The sequence below is a fragment of the Medicago sativa genome, chromosome 6 (genome assembly GCF_051527215.1).
Source record: "Medicago sativa cultivar Bolivia chromosome 6, Bolivia_mono, whole genome shotgun sequence".
NCBI lineage: Eukaryota > Viridiplantae > Streptophyta > Magnoliopsida > Fabales > Fabaceae > Medicago > Medicago sativa.
The window spans coordinates 31,155,110-31,166,695 of NC_140754.1; the positions used below are offsets into that span (position 1 = coordinate 31,155,110).

At 32.8% G+C, this 11,586-nt stretch overlaps 4 long non-coding RNA genes across 5 annotated transcripts; 3 read left to right on the forward strand and 1 right to left on the reverse strand.

Annotated features, from left to right (window-relative positions):
* Nucleotides 1–245: 245 nt before the first annotated feature.
* LOC146914507 (uncharacterized) lies at nt 246–7,746 on the forward strand. Its single transcript, XR_015016769.1, has 2 exons — nt 246–385; nt 7,451–7,746. It is a non-coding gene; the product is annotated as an uncharacterized LOC146914507 (long non-coding RNA).
* Nucleotides 2,003–4,315, forward strand: LOC146914508 (uncharacterized). The gene is made up of 3 exons (XR_015014243.1): nt 2,003–2,498; nt 3,268–3,328; nt 4,102–4,315. It is a non-coding gene; the product is annotated as an uncharacterized LOC146914508 (long non-coding RNA).
* On the forward strand, nt 4,935–7,247 carry LOC146914509 (uncharacterized). 2 transcript variants are annotated; one of them, XR_015014245.1, is made up of 2 exons: nt 4,935–5,430; nt 7,034–7,247. It is a non-coding gene; the product is annotated as an uncharacterized LOC146914509 (long non-coding RNA). The 2 variants fall into 2 exon arrangements; XR_015014244.1 differs by lacking the exon at nt 4,935–5,430 and adding an exon at nt 5,442–6,260.
* Nucleotides 7,747–9,430: 1,684 nt separating the features above from the next.
* Nucleotides 9,431–10,686, reverse strand: LOC146914510 (uncharacterized). The gene is made up of 2 exons (XR_015016771.1): nt 10,364–10,686; nt 9,431–9,708 (listed from the first exon to the last, which is right to left on the reverse strand). It is a non-coding gene; the product is annotated as an uncharacterized LOC146914510 (long non-coding RNA).
* Nucleotides 10,687–11,586: the final 900 nt, after the last annotated feature.

The following is an 11,586-nucleotide window of genomic DNA, read 5'->3' on the forward strand; positions in this document are numbered from 1 at the left end:
TATACCACCATAGGTGGCAATACACCTTCTACCACTCTTATGTGGCAATGTCATTAATAATTAAAAAACAGTTAAATTACATGTCACATAAAAAAAAATTAAAAATGACAAAAAAATCAATTTTAACCGTACCCCTCTCTCCCAAATTTCCAATTCATTCGCCCACTGCTCTCTCTCTCTCTCTCTCACCCTTGTTCCATTTTCTTCATTCCTCTTCATTTTGCCGTCACGATTTTTATTCATCGACTTTCTCTCCATCTCTGGTGTCCTTTGTTGAACCACCCTTTTCACTCACTTGCCCCTAATAATCCGTCGTGTGTTCATCTCCGTTGTCAAAGATCTCTTTCCCGAATATCTCTTTCTGGCTGTTCCTTTTTCAACTCAGGTATTTTCTTTCATATTCCTCTTGGTTGATTTTGCTGTTACATTTTGTAATTTCTATTAGGTCTTCATTTTTTGGGTGATCTTTGTTCCTCATATCAATCTAATTTGAATTAGATTTAAGCATTTTTGTGAATATTGTAAACCTCAATTTGCTCCATCCATAACAGTAATATCTAATTAAGGTTTTCTTTGTTTATAGAAATATAAATGCAATTTATCTTAGATTCTGGAGGATCTGAAGTTAATTGAGTGATAAAGTTTGTTTGACAGAAGTTTGGGATAGTCTCTTGTAAATTCATAGTTTTCACAATGACTTTTTTTATTTTTGAAAGAATAGTTTTCATAATGTCTTTGTTAAACTCAATCTAACTTGTTGATTATGATGTTTATTGTTCTAACAAAGGTCTGTTTTAATTTGTTGCTAGCCTAAGAATGTTTGAAACTGTTTGGGAGAGATTATTGATACAACCTATAACATGTACATAAGATATGTTATTAGCATATTTCAATAAGCCCTCCAAGGTAGCTTATGACTTAAATAAAAATAGTTTTGACTAAATTTTTTCTTTTGTTATATAAATAGTTTATAGTTAAAGTTTATAGAGGTATCATAGTGTGAGAATTAGATTGATTCTGATTATGTCTAGTTTATAAATGGATAGAAATATACATAACAAAAAAAAATTATGTAAGTACCATGTGACAGTTAGTAATAGATTCCGAATTTAGTAATATTAATCTTTGTTAGAGCTAAGCTAAGCTAACATAATTATGTGGTTTTGATACTAATCGAGTCTATAATTCTATGCCAAATATTTTGATATGTAGTTAGTTTTCAATGTTGTCCAGTGGTTCTATATATTCTCCTAATCCTATGTACCTTTAAACCTTTTTACAAGATTTATAATCCTCAAGGTTTGCACGCCTAAAGACGGACAATATCAAAATTCTGGAAAAATAATGGTCACGCATCTGAAAGATTATGGTCATGTGGATAATCAATTTAGTTAACTGTAATTTTCCAACACAAAATAATACTTTAGGTCAATCGAATGGTGAAACACACAAATTCAACACATTGAGGTTTGCCGGACCATTAATGACATATTTTAATTTAGATTTGATTAAAGTTTTTGAGTCATTTTTGTTTCACATCTTTCCACCATTGGGACTTTACATAGTAGGTGAAAAAGTGGACATCAAACAAGGCCCTGAATCTTTTACGAAACAAATGTTTGAAAGGGAAGTCTTTCCCACATATTTTCACTTGTATTAGTTTTTTTTCTGCGTAATAACGTAGATAGGGTTTCCTAACATTGTTATGTTATTGTTACTATTATTATTATGATTATTGAAATGCACTTGAATGGTTATTATAATTAGAGATGTGTTAGACTGTTGGATGATGTAACAATCGGATAATTTGTCCCATTCTCGTTAGGGAAATCTACTGTTCAGTTTCGAGGACGAAACTATTTTAGGTGGGTAGAATGTAAGATCCCGGTATCTTATCATATTTTTATTCTGAATTATTTTATCTTAATTTGACTTTAAAATAATTTACCTTTGTGATTTATTGAGTGATAACATTATTTTTTTTTTTTCTTTCAAATTATATAGTCAAAACTCATTATACTAATTATTAAATAGTGTACCCTATAACTATCTATTCCTACTATTATGATAAAGAAAAATGACTTGGTCTTCATTCAATTGCTTTATGTACAAGTTGTTACCATATTATAGAATCACTTTCTTTTTCTGTGTGCACGTGTAGCAAGTCCTCCCCATCTTGATCTCATGTTGCTATTAAATTAATTAAGTAAAATCACCATCCCAATATTATAGAACAAGAAAAAGGAACGTGTATAAGAAAAAATACAGAGCAACGTCCTATTCTTTATGTATAGTGCCACTCTTTTAGGAAGGGAGTTAGTGGGAGGTTATCTCACTATTTAATAACAATCAGTTATCTTTTTATTCTATTCATTCACCTCTCTACCGATCATACACTTAGAAAAATAGGGAAAATTTTTGAGAGAGAGAGAACCAGAGAGGGAGTCTCGAAAGAGAAAGAAAATGGAACTAAGAACCAACAATTAGACTTCACACAAGTAAGACTTTCTTCACTCTTGTTATCATTTCTTATTAATTCTTATTTTTAGAGAGTTCAATCCTTTTATGCCCTTGACACCTTTTAGTGTAGTTTATGTAAAAACTTTGAATTGTTAAGGCCATAGTCAAGTTCGAGTCTTTGCTTTGTTCTAAAAGTATTTTCAAATTTTAGTAACTACTGCTCTTGCATTTCTTATTGTTCTTTAATTTACTTATGGAATTCGATTTTTCTAAAACGGGATAAATTTTATGAGTTTAACCATAAGAAAAAAATTAGTCTAATGTTCTAGCAATCTTGAGTGAGTTAGAATGGTTTATTGGAATGATTAGTTGATCAAAGCTTTTTAGTAAAAACAAGTTAGGTTTGATGCTTAAATAATAGGACCTGATGTGATAATAGAGAATGATACGGTGTGTTTGTTTTGACTACATGAATGAAACCTTTGAGTAAATTTCGAGTCAGACTTTTTGATTATAATTGAAAATGTTACTAGTATTATGATTGAGTCTTTTATTCAAAGTACTTGAAAAAAAATAAGTTTTAGTGGAAGTGATTCTAGAATTTAACTCCTACCATTTGTTTATAATGTAGTAACTATATTCGTACCAGGAGCTTATATTTGTTTACTAATCTAAAAGTTCTATTTTAATAACCAAATAATTAAGCAGGAGTTATTGGTGAATCTTATTTTAACCGAGCCTTGAGTAGGATTTAGGAGTAATAGGAATAGGAGTTGGAAACTGAGTTAGGAAATACTTTTTGTGAAGGTGTAGATTCAGTGGAGCAAAGACCACGAGTAGAAATCTTAATAGCTGCTATATTGCTAAGGTAAGGGAAAGGGCGCTCCATTTTTTATTTTATATATGTATTTACTTGTTGTTAAAATGATGATGTTTTTAACATGTTTATGTATAGTACCATCCTTACATACTATGTGAACTTGATTTTGTATTACTTGGTTGTGAGTATAATTTGTTGTTTTCATGCTTGAATTGTGGTCTTGCATATGTTGTAAGTCGGAGTTATTGTCGGTATAATCTATGTCTCTAGCCGGTGGTTAAGACAATGATTCATTTAGTCGGATACTCATTGTGAGTGATTTATTTTGTGGAGTTAATTACCAGGTGTCGCATGCATCCATTCATTGTCGCGTGGTGCCCATAATTGGTTGGGACCCGAAGTCTTGAGTGCCCATAATTGGTTGGGGCTCGTCGTTTCCTTTTGAGTGCTCATAATTGGTTGAGGCTCATTGTTTTCTTTTGGTGCCCATAATTGGTTGGGACCCGTGGGGTATGTGGTGTCCATAATTGGTTGGAGTCACAGTGGAGTGTTCATAATTGGTTGAAGCCCACAAATATCTACGAAGAACTTTTGTGGCCCTATAAGGGAGGTGATATCCGGATCATTTGTGTCGCATATAGGTTAACCTTTAGGGTGTCGTGCATTTGTCGAGTCCACTGGTGTTTTGGGTGTTGACATTGTGTGTACTTTATATTAATTTTGTACTATTTGTGTGCCTTTAAATACATGTTAAATATATGTATAACTTGTATATTTGTTGTTGTTTGGGAGTTGACCCTTTTTCCGTATTTGAAAATCAGATAATGATAACGATTTACAGTTGGAGGCTCCGAGATATGTGGACCTTTGGTGCGCCTTGGTGAGATTTCTCACAAGTGTCCAAAGTTATGACCAGCTAGGATGTGTTCTTGGGTAGTGAAAGGCTGAAAGCCTTGTTCTTAGGAATTTTACATTTTGATGTAAAAACAACTCTGATTTACTATTCTGAAAATTCAAGAGAAACTTATTTATTCATTTATTTTGAAGCCAATGAATTTCAGTTATTTTTATTATGCAAGAAAAAAAATGTTCATCTTTTTCACTAAGAATTTCATAAGTTAATCTCTCAAATTTTGGGTCGTTACATTTGGTATCAGAGCAGTTCTATCTAGTTCGGACTATGGAGATGGTTGGGTTGTTTGTGTGAGTTGTGTTAGTGCTGGTCATGTCCTCGGATGTCTTCAAGAGAGTTGTTGTGTGTTTCTATACACCAGTCGAACCTTGTTAGTATGTTTCTTTATTGAAACATCGTGCTCTTTAAGCATAAGTGTGTAAATCTCGATCTCACTGATCATAAGTCGAGTTGACTCCAAGAGATAGCAATATCTAGAATTTATATTCGGTATCAGTTTCGAGGACGAAACTATTTTAGGTGGGTAGAATGTAACAATCGGATAATTTGTCCCATTCTCGTTAGGGAAATCTACTGTTCAGTTTCGAGGACGAAACTATTTTAGGTGGGTAGAATGTAAGATCCCGGTATCTTATCATATTTTTATTCTGAATTATTTTATCTTAATTTGACTTTAAAATAATTTACCTTTGTGATTTATTGAGTGATAACATTATTTTTTTTTTTTCTTTCAAATTATATAGTCAAAACTCATTATACTAATTATTAAATAGTGTACCCTATAACTATCTATTCCTACTATTATGATAAAGAAAAATGACTTGGTCTTCATTCAATTGCTTTATGTACAAGTTGTTACCATATTATAGAATCACTTTCTTTTTCTGTGTGCACGTGTAGCAAGTCCTCCCCATCTTGATCTCATGTTGCTATTAAATTAATTAAGTAAAATCACCATCCCAATATTATAGAACAAGAAAAAGGAACGTGTATAAGAAAAAATACAGAGCAACGTCCTATTCTTTATGTATAGTGCCACTCTTTTAGGAAGGGAGTTAGTGGGAGGTTATCTCACTATTTAATAACAATCAGTTATCTTTTTATTCTATTCATTCACCTCTCTACCGATCATACACTTAGAAAAATAGGGAAAATTTTTGAGAGAGAGAGAACCAGAGAGGGAGTCTCGAAAGAGAAAGAAAATGGAACTAAGAACCAACAATTAGACTTCACACAAGTAAGACTTTCTTCACTCTTGTTATCATTTCTTATTAATTCTTATTTTTAGAGAGTTCAATCCTTTTATGCCCTTGACACCTTTTAGTGTAGTTTATGTAAAAACTTTGAATTGTTAAGGCCATAGTCAAGTTCGAGTCTTTGCTTTGTTCTAAAAGTATTTTCAAATTTTAGTAACTACTGCTCTTGCATTTCTTATTGTTCTTTAATTTACTTATGGAATTCGATTTTTCTAAAACGGGATAAATTTTATGAGTTTAACCATAAGAAAAAAATTAGTCTAATGTTCTAGCAATCTTGAGTGAGTTAGAATGGTTTATTGGAATGATTAGTTGATCAAAGCTTTTTAGTAAAAACAAGTTAGGTTTGATGCTTAAATAATAGGACCTGATGTGATAATAGAGAATGATACGGTGTGTTTGTTTTGACTACATGAATGAAACCTTTGAGTAAATTTCGAGTCAGACTTTTTGATTATAATTGAAAATGTTACTAGTATTATGATTGAGTCTTTTATTCAAAGTACTTGAAAAAAAATAAGTTTTAGTGGAAGTGATTCTAGAATTTAACTCCTACCATTTGTTTATAATGTAGTAACTATATTCGTACCAGGAGCTTATATTTGTTTACTAATCTAAAAGTTCTATTTTAATAACCAAATAATTAAGCAGGAGTTATTGGTGAATCTTATTTTAACCGAGCCTTGAGTAGGATTTAGGAGTAATAGGAATAGGAGTTGGAAACTGAGTTAGGAAATACTTTTTGTGAAGGTGTAGATTCAGTGGAGCAAAGACCACGAGTATAAATCTTAATAGCTGCTATATTGCTAAGGTAAGGGAAAGGGCGCTCCATTTTTTATTTTATATATGTATTTACTTGTTGTTAAAATGATGATGTTTTTAACATGTTTATGTATAGTACCATCCTTACATACTATGTGAACTTGATTTTGTATTACTTGGTTGTGAGTATAATTTGTTGTTTTCATGCTTGAATTGTGGTCTTGCATATGTTGTAAGTCGGAGTTATTGTCGGTATAATCTATGTCTCTAGCCGGTGGTTAAGACAATGATTCATTTAGTCGGATACTCATTGTGAGTGATTTATTTTGTGGAGTTAATTACCAGGTGTCGCATGCATCCATTCATTGTCGCGTGGTGCCCATAATTGGTTGGGACCCGAAGTCTTGAGTGCCCATAATTGGTTGGGGCTCGTCGTTTCCTTTTGAGTGCTCATAATTGGTTGAGGCTCATTGTTTTCTTTTGGTGCCCATAATTGGTTGGGACCCGTGGGGTATGTGGTGTCCATAATTGGTTGGAGTCACAGTGGAGTGTTCATAATTGGTTGAAGCCCACAAATATCTACGAAGAACTTTTGTGGCCCTATAAGGGAGGTGATATCCGGATCATTTGTGTCGCATATAGGTTAACCTTTAGGGTGTCGTGCATTTGTCGAGTCCACTGGTGTTTTGGGTGTTGACATTGTGTGTACTTTATATTAATTTTGTACTATTTGTGTGCCTTTAAATACATGTTAAATATATGTATAACTTGTATATTTGTTGTTGTTTGGGAGTTGACCCTTTTTCCGTATTTGAAAATCAGATAATGATAACGATTTACAGTTGGAGGCTCCGAGATATGTGGACCTTTGGTGCGCCTTGGTGAGATTTCTCACAAGTGTCCAAAGTTATGACCAGCTAGGATGTGTTCTTGGGTAGTGAAAGGCTGAAAGCCTTGTTCTTAGGAATTTTACATTTTGATGTAAAAACAACTCTGATTTACTATTCTGAAAATTCAAGAGAAACTTATTTATTCATTTATTTTGAAGCCAATGAATTTCAGTTATTTTTATTATGCAAGAAAAAAAATGTTCATCTTTTTCACTAAGAATTTCATAAGTTAATCTCTCAAATTTTGGGTCGTTACAGATGAGAAAATTAACTTCTTGTGTGAAATGCATGTAGTGTATAATTGTTCCAGACTAAAGGTATTGATGTATAATAAATGGTTCATTTTCAGGTAAGATTGATGCAGGTTTTTGAAACCAAATCATTGATGGAAATCAAGCTCAGATGAATCAACTCCAAACGACTTCGTTCAATTTTTTAATTTTAGTTTTATTATGTGATTTACTTATTCGACCATGTATATCACATGATTAACTTATTTAGTTTTAGTTTTATTGTGTCGAGTACGTATTCACCATGTAAATGATATGATTGTAATGTTCCACGAATTCATGTGTGTACTGTAAAATCACTTATAAATTTACAAAGAAGGAACAATGGAAATATCAATGTTATTTTGCATTGTAATTGTTTCCTTTGCCCCAATTCTATTTTCTTTGTACTCGTAGCTCGAATTTGAGTAAATGGTTTAAACTCAGAAAATTACTCGTAGCTCGAATATGATACTTGAATTATTATTGTTATTTATGCTATTCACAAGAATTTACAAGGCCTTCTGAAAGTATTGCTAGACTCTCTTGTACGTATCTATGTGATTGCTTTCTTTGTTTTCTGGTTTTAGGTATTATACTTATCACAACTTTTGCAGGGTATATTCACAGGAAAATGTGGGACAGCATTAGACCATGGTGTTACCGTTGTTGGGTATGGAACAGAAAATGGAGTCGATTATTGGATAGTAAGGAATTCATGGGGTAAGAGCCGGGGAGAATCAGGCTATGTAAGAATGGAACGTAATCTAGAAACAAGCATGGGAGGAAAATGTGGAATTGCAATGCAGTCTTCCTATCCCATAAAGAAGGGCCAAAATCCCCCAAATCCTGGACCATCTCCTCCTTCACCTGGGAACCCACCAACCGTTTGTAGTAGATATAACAGTTGTGCTTCAAGCACTACTTGTTGTTATGTACTTGGAATCGGAAATCTTCGCATGTATATATTTTGCCTAAAACGATATTATTTACTCATGGGAAAGATAACTAGCCAAATATATGGTCTGTATGACCACATTTTTACACATGCGTGACCACTATTTTTTCATAAATTAGAACTTGTCCGTCCTTAGGCGTGATAAACTTGCCGATTGTAAAACAGGTTATTTATGGTTGGAAATGCTTTTAGTGCAGTGATCAAATGAGATCATGCGTTCGATTCGCCTAAAACGAAATTATTTACATCTGGGAAATATAAACTAGCCATATGGTCTGTATGACCACATTTTTACAAATATGTGACCGCTATTTTCTCATAAATTAGAACTTGTCCGTCTTTAGGCGTGATAAACTCGCCGATTGTAAAACAAGTTATTTATGGTGGGAAATGCTTTTAGTGCAGTGATCAAATTAGATTATGTGTTTGATTTGCCTAAAACAAGATTATTTATACCTGGTAAAGATAAGCTAGCCAAATATATGGTATGTGTGACCACATTTTTTAATATGCGTGACCACTATTTTTTCAGAAATTAGAACTTGTCCGGCTTTTGGCGTGATAAACTCACATATTGTAAAATAAGTTATTTATGGTTGGAAAGGCTTTTAGCGCAGTGATCAAATTAGATTATGTGTTTGATTTGCCTAAAACAAAGATTATTTATACCTGGTAAAGATAAACTAGCCAAATATATGGTATGTGTGACCACATTTTTTAATATGCGTGACCACTATTTTTTCAGAAATTAGAACTTGTTCGTCTTTAGGCGTGATAAACTCGCATATTGTAAAATAAGTTATTTATGGTTGTAAAGGCTTTTAGTGCAGTGATCAAATTAGATTATGTGTTTGATTTGCCTAAAACAAGATTATTTATACCTGGTAAAGATAAGCTAGCCAAATATATGGTATGTGTGACCACATTTTTTAATATGTGTGACCACTATTTTTTCAGAAATTAGACACATGAAGGAAAAAAAAGGTTAACCCTTTGTTAAAAAATGGATAAACGCTTCAAATATTTGGTTAGTTTGCAAGTTCCTGTCAAAACTTTGAAATTTCACACAACTTATCATCAATATTAGAAGACTCAAACCAAATCGCGCATAATCAATAGTTGTATCATAGCCTCACTAGTTACTACATTATGTACATTATGTCCCAAAACTACTTTACAAATTTTTTAGCAGTCAATAATCCTACATATATTCAACTAATTTTTCATTTGGCAATGAGAAAGCTTCAAATTATCCATAGTGGTTTGTCCTTGGCCAATGAGAACACTTTAAATTCTTCATAGTGGTGTCAATACCTATTTGACTTTCTGTAGAGAAATCTTTGCCCGTCAACAATTGAGTTTGCTTCGTTTTAACATAACCTACATTAAACAAAATAAAATTAAAACAATAAAGTGATAAACTACTCACCTAAACAAGTTAATATTTGGATTTTATATGAGAGCAATACACAAAGCTTCCATTATCTAACAAACATAATCCAACAAGTTCAATGTTGAAAACAAATTGAAATAACACCAAAAGAAATTCAATATCACATATTGTCTTTACATCTAGCATAGTGAAAACAATAGCATACCACTTATCACAAACACACCTAAGAAAATCTCCAACATCATACTGTTACACCAAACTCATGATTTGTGACTGATGGTAATAAAATGAGAGGTGAATGATATTTATTGTTTGACAGGCTTTAAGCAAACTAACCAAAAATGATTTGTCCTTAACCAATTATTAACAAAGGCGTATCCATATTTTTTTCTTTACCAGTTTGTCTCCTTTCTTACTATTTCTTCACAAACCTCATTCATTTTCAACCTAGTAACCCATATCTTAATTCATAACCTAATCTTGCAGAAATTTACCAAAAAACTTAAATTAAATAACTGTCTCATATCAATGTGTAACTCATATCAAATATGAAGAACAAATTTCAACACACATAAACATATAAAACCCTCAATGCAAACCCCCAATGTAGAAGTCAAAGAAATTTTTTGAGATGGAACTCACCTTCAAGAACAGAGACAGTCATGACGGTGAATCCAACCCCAAAAATTCTGACAAAACGTAGAGAGGGGAGGAGACAGTGTAGGTGTGGGTGATGTATGGAGTGAAGGTGTGAAAGTTGTTGGCAGAAATGAAACTAAGAGAGAGAACAGAGAAGGTTTGGAGATGAAACTGAACGAGAGAGAGAGAGAGAGAGAGAGAGAGAGAGAGAGAGAGAGAGAGAGAGAGAGAGAGAGAGAGAGAGAGAGAATGGGGATTTGTTTTTTTGTTTTAATATTTCCATGCCAAATCAGTTTCTTATTTTAATATTTTTTATTGCCATCTAAGGAGTGGTAGGAGGGTGTATCACCAAAAGGGTGTTCACCAATCTTTTTCCAATTAAACATCACACTTGAGCATCATCTTCCATACCTAAAATGTTGGTGTAAGGGTTAGTCTTCAACACCCATGAAATAAAGTCATCAATAAATTAAAGGATTAAATAAGAATATACAATCATCTTCAATAAAATCATGCAAGAGACTTTTTTTTTTCCTTAAAAAAAACATATACATCACTCGTAATATAGTTTTTTTTTAAAAAAATGGTTAACATATTGTAGTATAGTTTTTAAGAAATGGTTAACATATTCATACTTGTAATATCATATGCCTACCAATATAAATCAAGCTACATATTTAAACACTAACAGTAGTCAAATATAAGAGAACTTGCATTTACTTTTGTCTTGATCAGGAAGATTGTATTTCCACAATATCTAAACCAAAGAGCCTGGAATAGAACACAAGTATGTGCACAATTAAAAGAACAAAGGCTACAGTGGAACAAAGATAAAATCAAGGCCACCTAAGAAAGTAGGCACACCAGAAAGCTATCACGATACTACACAAACAACAGGTACACAAATGCAGGTTCCTAATTCATCCAGATGTGTAATCATAAACCTAAACACCACGAAGGTAGATTTTAACGCCACGGAGGCCCTAAACCACAAAAGTGGATTTCGACGCCACGAAGGCCTTAACACCCCTAAACCACTAAAGTGGATTTCTACGCCACGGAGGCCTTAACACCACAAAATAATTTTCAACGCCACGGAGGCCCTAAACCACAAAAGTGGATTTCGACGCCACGGAGGCCTTAACACCACAAAGATAATTCCAATTTAAAGAAACATATGAGAATAATGGTAAACCAAACCAATTCCAGACATTATGATCATGTGT